The 10,000-nt window shown below is 59.5% G+C and overlaps 1 non-coding gene across 1 annotated transcript; it reads right to left on the reverse strand.

Annotated features, from left to right (window-relative positions):
- Nucleotides 1–7,229: 7,229 nt before the first annotated feature.
- LOC148058206 (5S ribosomal RNA) lies at nt 7,230–7,348 on the reverse strand. The gene has a single exon (XR_015710080.1). It is a non-coding gene; the product is annotated as a 5S ribosomal RNA (ribosomal RNA).
- Between the last annotated feature and the right edge of the window lie 2,652 nt (nt 7,349–10,000).

A 10,000-nucleotide genomic window follows, 5' to 3' on the forward strand; every position in this document is an offset into this window, starting at 1 on the left:
TTTCGTCAGGCAAAAGAACCAGAGTTCTCCGCGGCCATCCACTCCAACCTTGTCCGACTTTGAGGCACCAGGCTCGGCCACCCTCCGAGCCTTTTCCTTCCCTCTCCTGTTATGGTGCCTCCCTATTAACCTCTAGGTGGTTGCGCTCGTGACATCAAAAAGACCACTTTTTGCAGAGCAGTCACACTCGGAAAAAATTTCTTTCGTCTGGCAAAAGAACCAGAGTTCTCCGCGGCCATCCACTCCAACCTTGTCCGATTTTGAGGCACCAGGCTCGGCCACCCTCCGAGCCCTTTCCTTCCCTCTCCTGTTATGGTGCCTCCCTATTAACCTCTAGGTGGTTGCGCTCGTGACATCAAAAAGACCACTTTTTGAGGAGCAGTCACACTCGGAAAAAATTTCTTTCGTCAGGCAAAAGAACCAGAGTTCTCCGCGGCCATCCACTCCAACCTTGTCCGACTTTGAGGCACCAGGCTCGGCCACCCTCCGAGCCTTTTCCTTCCCTCTCCTGTTATGGTGCCTCCCTATTAACCTCTAGGTGGTTGCGCTCGTGACATCAAAAAGACCACTTTTTGCAGAGCAGTCACACTCGGAAAAAATTTCTTTCGTCTGGCAAAAGAACCAGAGTTCTCCGCGGCCATCCACTCCAACCTTGTCCGATTTTGAGGCACCAGGCTCGGCCACCCTCCGAGCCTTTTCACTCCCTCTCCTGTTATGGTGCCTCCCTATTAACCTCTAGGTGGTTGCGCTCGTGACATCAAAAAGACCACTTTTTGCAGAGCAGTCACACTCGGAAAAAATTTCTTTCGTCAGGCAAAAGAACCAGAGTTTTCAGCGGTCATCCACTCCAACCTTGTCCGATTTTGAGGCACCAGGCTCGGCCACCCTCCGAGCCTTTTCACTCCCTCTCCTGTTATGGTGCCTCCCTATTAACCTCTAGGTGGTTGCGCTCGTGACATCAAAAAGACCACTTTTTGCAGAGCAGTCACACTCGGAAAAAATTTCTTTCGTCAGGCAAAAGAACCAGAGTTTTCAGCGGTCATCCACTCCAACCTTGTCCGATTTTGAGGCACCAGGCTCGGCCACCCTCCGAGCCTTTTCACTCCCTCTCCTGTTATGGTGCCTCCCTATTAACCTCTAGGTGGTTGCGCTCGTGACATCAAAAAGACCACTTTTTGCAGAGCAGTCACACTCGGGAAAAATTTCTTTCGTCAGGCAAAAGAACCAGAGTTTTCAGCGGTCATCCACTCCAACCTTGTCCGATTTTGAGGCACCAGGCTCGGCCACCCTCCGAACCTTTTCACTCCCTCTCCTGTTATGGTGCCTCCCTATTAACCTCTAGGTGGTTGCGCTCGTGACATCAAAAAGACCACTTTTTGCAGAGCAGTCACACTCGGGAAAAATTTCTTTCGTCTGGCAAAAGAACCAGAGTTTTCAGCGGTCATCCACTCCAACCTTGTCCGATTTTGAGGCACCAGGCTCGGCCACCCTCCGAGCCTTTTCACTCCCTCTCCTGTTATGGTGCCTCCCTATTAACCTCTAGGTGGTTGCGCTCGTGACATCAAAAAGACCACTTTTTGCAGAGCAGTCACACTCGGAAAAAATTTCTTTCGTCTGGCAAAAGAACCAGAGTTTTCAGCGGTCATCCACTCCAACCTTGTCCGATTTTGAGGCACCAGGCTCGGCCACCCTCCGAGCCTTTTCACTCCCTCTCCTGTTATGGTGCCTCCCTATTAACCTCTAGGTGGTTGCGCTCGTGACATCAAAAAGACCACTTTTTGCAGAGCAGTCACACTCGGGAAAAATTTCTTTCGTCTGGCAAAAGAACCAGAGTTTTCAGCGGTCATCCACTCCAACCTTGTCCGATTTTGAGGCACCAGGCTCGGCCACCCTCCGAGCCTTTTCACTCCCTCTCCTGTTATGGTGCCTCCCTATTAACCTCTAGGTGGTTGCGCTCGTGACATCAAAAAGACCACTTTTTTCAGAGCAGTCACACTCGGGAAAAATTTCTTTCGTCTGGCAAAAGAACCAGAGTTATCAGCGGTCATCCACTCCAACCTTGTCCGACGTTGAGGCACCGATGTCGGCCAAGTTCTGAGCGTTCCACCGCCGAATGCCACTGGTCCTCAACACAGCGGACTTCCAATCCAACCTTGTCCGACTTTGAGGCACCGAAGTCGGCCTCAGCCCGAGCCTTCCCCCGCCGACCTCACTGGAGCCCGCCATCCAGGGACCGGCGGAGGTCGCCCGCATGACCGCGGCAAAGTGTCTCAAAGTCGGGCACGACCGCTCGAGTCACCCGCCAACCCGGTCCGGGGCACCTCCAGGGACCGGCGGAGGTCGCCCGCATGACCGCGGCAAAGTGTCTCAAAGTCGGGCATGACCGCTTGAGTCACCCGCCAACCCGGTCCGGGGCACCTCCAGGGACCGGCGGAGGACGCCCGCATGACCGCGACAAAGTGTCTCAAAGTCGGGCACGACCGCTCGAGTCACCCGCCAACCCGGTCCGGGGCACCTCCAGGGACCGGCGGAGGACGCCCGCATGACCGCGACAAAGTGTCTCAAAGTCGGGCACGACCGCTCGAGTCACCCGCCAACCCGGTCCGGGGCACCTCCAGGGACCGGCGGAGGACGCCCGCATGACCGCGACAAAGTGTCTCAAAGTCGGGCACGACCGCTCGAGTCACCCGCCAACCCGGTCCGGGGCACCTCCAGGGACCGGCGGAGGACGCCCGCATGACCGCGACAAAGTGTCTCAAAGTCGGGCATGACCGCTCGAGTCACCCGCCAACCCGGTCCGGGGCACCTCCAGGGACCGGCGGAGGACGCCCGCATGCCCGCGACAAAGTGTCTCAAAGTCGGGCACGACCGCTCGAGTCACCCGCCAACCCGGTCCGGGGCACCTCCAGGGACCGGCGGAGGACGCCCGCATGACCGCGACAAAGTGTCTCAAAGTCGGGCACGACCGTTCGAGTCACCCGCCAACCCGGTCCGGGGCACCTCCGGGGACCGGCGGAGGTCGCTCGCATGACCGCGACAAAGTGTCTCAAAGTCGGGCACGACCGCTCGAGTCACCCGCCAACCCGGTCCGGGGCACCTCCAGGGACCGGCGGAGGATGCCCGCATGACCGCGACAAAGTGTCTCAAAGTCGGGCACGACCGCTCGAGTCACCCGCCAACCCGGTCCGGGGCACCTCCAGGGACCGGCGGAGGACGCCCGCATGACCGCGACAAAGTGTCTCAAAGTCGGGCATGACCGTTCGAGTCACCCGCCAACCCGGTCCGGGGCACCTCCAGGGACCGGCGGAGGACGCCCGCATGACCGCGACAAAGTGTCTCAAAGTCGGGCATGACCGCTCGAGTCACCCGCCAACCCGGTCCGGGGCACCTCCGGGGACCGGCGGAGGACGCCCGCATGACCGCGACAAAGTGTCTCAAAGTCGGGCACGACCGCTCGAGTCACCCGCCAACCCGGTCCGGGGCACCTCCGGGGAGCAGTGGAGGTCGCTCGCATGACCGCGACAAAGTGTCTCAAAGTCGGGCATGACCGCTCGAGTCGCCCGCCATCCCGGTCCGGAGCTCAACACTTTGTCGTTTTTTCCACTCCCTCCCCATTAACCTCTAGGTGGTTGCGCTCGTGACATCAAAAAGACCACTTTTTGCAGAGCAGTCACACTCGGAAAAAATTCGTTTCGTCTGGCAAAAGAACCAGAGTTCTCAGCGGGCTTCCAGTCCAACCTTGTCCGATTTTGAGGCACCAGGCTCGGCCACAGTCCGAGCCCATTCACTCCCTCCCCTGTTGTACTCGCTCCCTATTAACCTCTAGGTGGTTGCGCTCGTGACATCAAAAAGACCACTTTTTGAGGAGCAGTCACACTTAGGAAAAATCCGTTTGCGCTCACACCATCCCTCCCCATTAACCTCTAGGTGGTTGCGCTCGTGACATCAAAAAGACCACTTTTTGAGGAGCAGTCACACTTAGGAAAAATCCGTTTGCGCTCACACCATCCCTCCCCATTAACCTCTAGGTGGTTGCGCTCGTGACATCAAAAAGACCACTTTTTGAGGAGCAGTCAGACACCGAGGTTTTCTGGATTTATGTCCGTTTTCCTGGTTCTCTGACTCGGGCACCTTGTGACCGACATCCCCCCCTTCCCTGGTTCTATTTTGCCGATACTTTGGTGAGTTTTCTACCCGCAAACCAAGCCCCCCAAGCCCGCCGCCTGGTGGGGGAAGAGGCCCCCTGGTCCCGGTTCTATTTTAGGACACTTTGGTGAGTTTTCTACCCGCAAACCAAGCCCCCCAAGCCCGCCGCCTGGTGGGGGAAGATGCCCCCTGGTCCCGGTTCTATTTTAGGACACTTTGGTGAGTTTTCTACCCGCAAACCAAGCCCCCCAAGCCCGCCGCCTGGTGGGGGAACATGCCCCCTGGTCCCGGTTCTATTTTAGGACACTTTGGTGAGTTTTCTACCCGCAAACCAAGCCCCCCAAGCCCGCCGCCTGGTGGGGGAACATGCCGCCTAGCCCGGTTCTATTTTAGGTCACTTTGGTGAGTTTTCTACCCGCAAACCAAGCCCCCCAAGCCCGCCGCCTGGTGGGGGAAGAGGCCCCCTGGTCCCGGTTCTATTTTAGGTCACTTTGGTGAGTTTTCTACCCGCAAACCAAGCCCCCCAAGCCCGCCGCCTGGTGGGGGAAGAGGCCCCCTGGTCCCGGTTCTATTTTAGGACACTTTGGTGAGTTTTCTACCCGCAAACCAAGCCCCCCAAGCCCGCCGCCTGGTGGGGGAACATGCCCCCTGGTCCCGGTTCTATTTTAGGACACTTTGGTGAGTTTTCTACCCGCAAACCAAGCCCCCCAAGCCCGCCGCCTGGTGGGGGAACATGCCCCCTGGTCCCGGTTCTATTTTAGGACACTTTGGTGAGTTTTCTACCCGCAAACCAAGCCCCCCAAGCCCGCCGCCTGGTGGGGGAACATGCCGCCTAGCCCGGTTCTATTTTAGGTCACTTTGGTGAGTTTTCTACCCGCAAACCAAGCCCCCCAAGCCCGCCGCCTGGTGGGGGAGCATGCCCCCTGGTCCCGGTTCTATTTTAGGACACTTTGGTGAGTTTTCTACCCGGAAACCAAGCCCCCCAAGCCCGCCACCTGGTGGGGGAAGAGGCCCCCTGGTCCCGGTTCTATTTTAGGACACTTTGGTGAGTTTTCTACCCACACTGCATGTCCCCAAATGCCGCCATCTGGTGGGGGAACATGCCGCCTGCACCGGTTCTATTTTAAGTCACTTTGGTGAGTTTTCTGCCCACACTACGGGTCCCCAAATGCCGCCATCTGGTGGGGGAACATGCCGCCTGCACCGGTTCTATTTTAAGTCACTTTGGTGAGTTTTCTGCCCACACTACGGCTCCCCAAATGCCGCCATCTGGTGGGGGAACATGCCGCCTGCACCGGTTCTATTTTAAGTCACTTTGGTGAGTTTTCTGCCCACACTACGGGTCCCCAAATGCCGCCATCTGGTGGGGGAACATGCCGCCTGCACCGGTTCTATTTTAAGTCACTTTGGTGAGTTTTCTGCCCACACTACGGCTCCCCAAATGCCGCCATCTGGTGGGGGAACATGCCGCCTGCACCGGTTCTATTTTAAGTCACTTTGGTGAGTTTTCTGCCCACACTACGGGTCCCCAAATGCCGCCATCTGGTGGGGGAACATGCCGCCTGCACCGGTTCTATTTTAAGTCACTTTGGTGAGTTTTCTACCCACACTACGGGTCCCCAAATGCCGCCATCTGGTGGGGGAACATGCCGCCTGCACCGGTTCTATTTTAAGTCACTTTGGTGAGTTTTCTACCCACACTACGGGTCCCCAAATGCCGCCATCTGGTGGGGGAACATGCCGCCTGCACCGGTTCTATTTTAAGTCACTTTGGTGAGTTTTCTGCCCACACTACGGGTCCCCAAATGCCGCCATCTGGTGGGGGAACATGCCGCCTGCACCGGTTCTATTTTAGGTCACTTTTCTCACTTTCTGACCCACAAATAATGCCCCAAATGCCGCCGCCTGGTGGGGGGAACTGCCGCCTAGTCCCGGTTCTATTTTAGGTCACTTTTCTCACTTTCTGACCCACAAATAATGCCCCAAATGCCGCCGCCTGGTGGGGGGAACTGCCGCCTAGTCCCGGTTCTATTTTAGGTCACTTTTCTCACTTTCTGACCCACAAATAATGCCCCAAATGCCGCCGCCTGGTGGGGGGAACTGCCGCCTAGTCCCGGTTCTATTTTAGGTCACTTTTCTCACTTTCTGACCCACAAATAATGCCCCAAATGCCGCCGCCTGGTGGGGGGAACTGCCGCCTAGTCCCGGTTCTATTTTAGGTCACTTTTCTCACTTTCTGACCCACAAATAATGCCCCAAATGCCGCCGCCTGGTGGGGGGAACTGCCGCCTAGTCCCGGTTCTATTTTAGGTCCCTTTTCTCACTTTCTGACCCACAAATAATGCCCCAAATGCCGCCGCCTGGTGGGGGGAACTGCCGCCTAGTCCCGGTTCTATTTTAGGTCACTTTTCTCACTTTCTGACCCACAAATAATGCCCCAAATGCCGCCGCCTGGTGGGGGGAACTGCCGCCTAGTCCCGGTTCTATTTTAGGTCACTTTTCTCACTTTCTGACCCACAAATAATGCCTCAAATGCCGCCGCCTGGTGGGGGGAACTGCCGCCTAGTCCCGGTTCTATTTTAGGTCACTTTTCTCACTTTCTGACCCACAAATAATGCCCCAAATGCCGCCGCCTGGTGGGGGGAACTGCCGCCTAGTCCCGGTTCTATTTTAGGTCACTTTTCTCACTTTCTGACCCACAAATAATGCCCCAAATGCCGCCGCCTGGTGGGGGGAACTGCCGCCTAGTCCCGGTTCTATTTTAGGTCACTTTTCTCACTTTCTGACCCACAAATAATGCCTCAAATGCCGCCGCCTGGTGGGGGGAACTGCCGCCTAGTCCCGGTTCTATTTTAGGTCACTTTTCTCACTTTCTGACCCACAAATAATGCCCCAAATGCCGCCGCCTGGTGGGGGGAACTGCCGCCTAGTCCCGGTTCTATTTTAGGTCACTTTTCTCACTTTCTTACCCACAAATAATGCCCCAAATGCCGCCGCCTGGTGGGGGGAACTGCCGCCTAGTCCCGGTTCTATTTTAGGTCACTTTTCTCACTTTTCTACCCACAAATAATGGCAAAAAAAAATGCTTACAGCACCCAGTATTCCCAGGCGGTCTCCCATCCAAGTACTAACTGGGCCCGACCCTGCTTGGCTTCCGAGATCAGACGAGATCGGGCTCATTCAGGGTGGTGTGGCCGTAAGCGAGGGAAGCGCTTGTGAAATGCCCCAAAGTGTTGAAAATGTTCCCCAGGCCCCTGGTTCCCCATCCCCGCAGGAGGAGGCTCCCCAGGCCCCCTGGTTCCCCATCCCCGCAGGAGGAGGCTCCCCAGGCCCCCTGGTGCAGGAGGAGGCTCCCCAGGCCCCCTGGTGCAGGAGGAGGCTCCCCAGGCCCCTGGTTCCCCATCCCCGCAGGAGGAGGCTCCCCAGGCCCCCTGGTTCCCCATCCCCGCAGGAGGAGGCTCCCCAGGCCCCCTGGTGCAGGAGGAGGCTCCCCAGGCCCAATGGTTCCCCATCACCGCAGGAGGAGGCTCCCCAGGCCCCCTGGTTCCCCATGCCCGCAGGAGGAGGCTCCCCAGGCCCCCTGGTTCTCTATGCCCGCAGGAGGAGGCTCCCCAGGCCCCCTGCTTCTCCATCCCCGCAGGAGGAGGCTCCCCAGGCCCCATGGTTCCCCATCACCGCAGGAGGAGGCTCCCCAGGCCCCCTGGTTCCCCATCCCCGCAGGAGGAGGCTCCCCAGGCCCCATGGTTCCCCATCACCGCAGGAGGAGGCTCCCCAGGCCCCCTGGTTCCCCATCCCCGCAGGAGGAGGCTCCCCAGGCCCCCTGGTGCAGGAGGAGGCTCCCCAGGCCCCCTGGTTCCCCATCCCCGCAGGAGGAGGCTCCCCAGGCCCCCTGGTTCTCCATGCCCGCAGGAGGAGGCTCCCCAGGCCCCCTGGTTCCCCATCCCCGCAGGAGGAGGCTCCCCAGGCCCCATGGTTCCCCATCACCGCAGGAGGAGGCTCCCCAGGCCCCCTGGTTCCCCATCCCCGCAGGAGGAGGCTCCCCAGGCCCCCTGGTGCAGGAGGAGGCTCCCCAGGCCCCCTGGTTCCCCATCCCCGCAGGAGGAGGCTCCCCAGGCGCCCTGGTTCTCCATCCCCGCAGGAGGAGGCTCCCCAGGCCCCCTGGTTCTCCATGCCCGCAGGAGGAGGCTCCCCAGGCCCCCTGGTTCTCCATCCCCGCAGGAGGAGGCTCCCCAGGCCCCCTGGTTCTCCATCCCCGCAGGAGGAGGCTCCCCAGGCCCCCTGGTTCTCCATCCCCGCAGGAGGAGGCTCCCCAGGCCCCCTGGTTCTCCATCCCCGCAGGAGGAGGCTCCCCAGGCCCCCTGGTTCTCCATCCCCGCAGGAGGAGGCCCCCCAGGCCCCTGGTTCCCCATCCCCGCAGGAGGAGGCTCCCCAGGCCCCCTGGTTCTCCATGCCCGCAGGAGGAGGCTCCCCAGGCCCCCTGGTTCTCCATCCCCGCATGAGGAGGCTCCCCAGGCCCCTGGTTCTCCATGCCCGCAGGAGGAGGCTCCCCAGGCCCCCTGGTTCTCCATGACCGCAGGAGGAGGCTCCCCAGGCCCCCTGGTTCTCCATCCCCGCAGGAGGAGGCTCCCCAGGCCCCCTGGTTCCCCATCCCCGCAGGAGGAGGCTCCCCAGGCCCCCTGGTGCAGGAGGAGGCTCCCCAGGCCCAATGGTTCCCCATCACCGCAGGAGGAGGCTCCCCAGGCCCCCTGGTTCCCCATGCCCGCAGGAGGAGGCTCCCCAGGCCCCCTGGTTCTCTATGCCCGCAGGAGGAGGCTCCCCAGGCCCCCTGGTTCTCCATCCCCGCAGGAGGAGGCCCCCCAGGCCCCTGGTTCCCCATCCCCGCAGGAGGAGGCTCCCCAGGCCCCCTGGTTCTCCATGCCCGCAGGAGGAGGCTCCCCAGGCCCCTGGTTGGGAGAGGGGGAAAAAGAGCAAAGTGTTTAAAAATGCCCCAAAGTGTTGAAAATGTTCCCCAGGCCCCTGGTTCCCCATCCCCGCAGGAGGAGGCTCCCCAGGCCCCCTGGTTGGGAGAGGGGGAAAAAGAGCAAAGTGTTTAAAAATGCCCCAAAGTGTTGAAAATGTTCCCCAGGCCCCTGGTTCCCCATCCCCGCAGGAGGAGGCTCCCCAGGCCCCCTGGTTGGGAGAGGGGGAAAAAGAGCAAAGTGTTTAAAAATGCCCCAAAGTGTTGAAAATGTTCCCCAGGCCCCTGGTTCCCCATCCCCGCAGGAGGAGGCTCCCCAGGCCCCCTGGTTGGGAGAGGGGAAAAAAAGAGCAAAGTGTTTAAAAATGCCCCAAAGTGTTGAAAATGTTCCCCAGGCCCCTGGTTCCCCATCCCCGCAGGAGGAGGCTCCCCAGGCCCCCTGGTTGGGAGAGGGGGATAAAGAGCAAAGTGTTTAAAAATGCCCCAAAGTGTTGAAAATGTTCCCCAGGCCCCTGGTTCCCCATCCCCGCAGGAGGAGGCTCCCCAGGCCCCCTGGTTGGGAGAGGGAAAAAAAAGAGCAAAGTGTTTAAAAATGCCCCAAAGTGTTGAAAATGTTCCCCAGGCCCCTGGTTCCCCATCCCCGCAGGAGGAGGCTCCCCAGGCCCCCTGGTTGGGAGAGGGGAAAAAAAGAGCAAAGTGTTTAAAAATGCCCCAAAGTGTTGAAAATGTTCCCCAGGCCCCTGGTTCCCCATCCCCGCAGGAGGAGGCTCCCCAGGCCCCCTGGTTGGGAGAGGGGGAAAAAGAGCAAAGTGTTTAAAAATGCCCCAAAGTGTTGAAAATGTTCCCCAGGCCCCTGGTTCCCCATCCCCGCAGGAGGAGGCTCCCCAGGCCCCCTGG

The sequence above is a fragment of the Callionymus lyra genome, unplaced genomic scaffold (assembly GCF_982586985.1).
Source record: "Callionymus lyra unplaced genomic scaffold, fCalLyr1.hap1.1 HAP1_SCAFFOLD_133, whole genome shotgun sequence".
NCBI classification, from domain to species: Eukaryota; Metazoa; Chordata; class Actinopteri; order Syngnathiformes; family Callionymidae; genus Callionymus; species Callionymus lyra.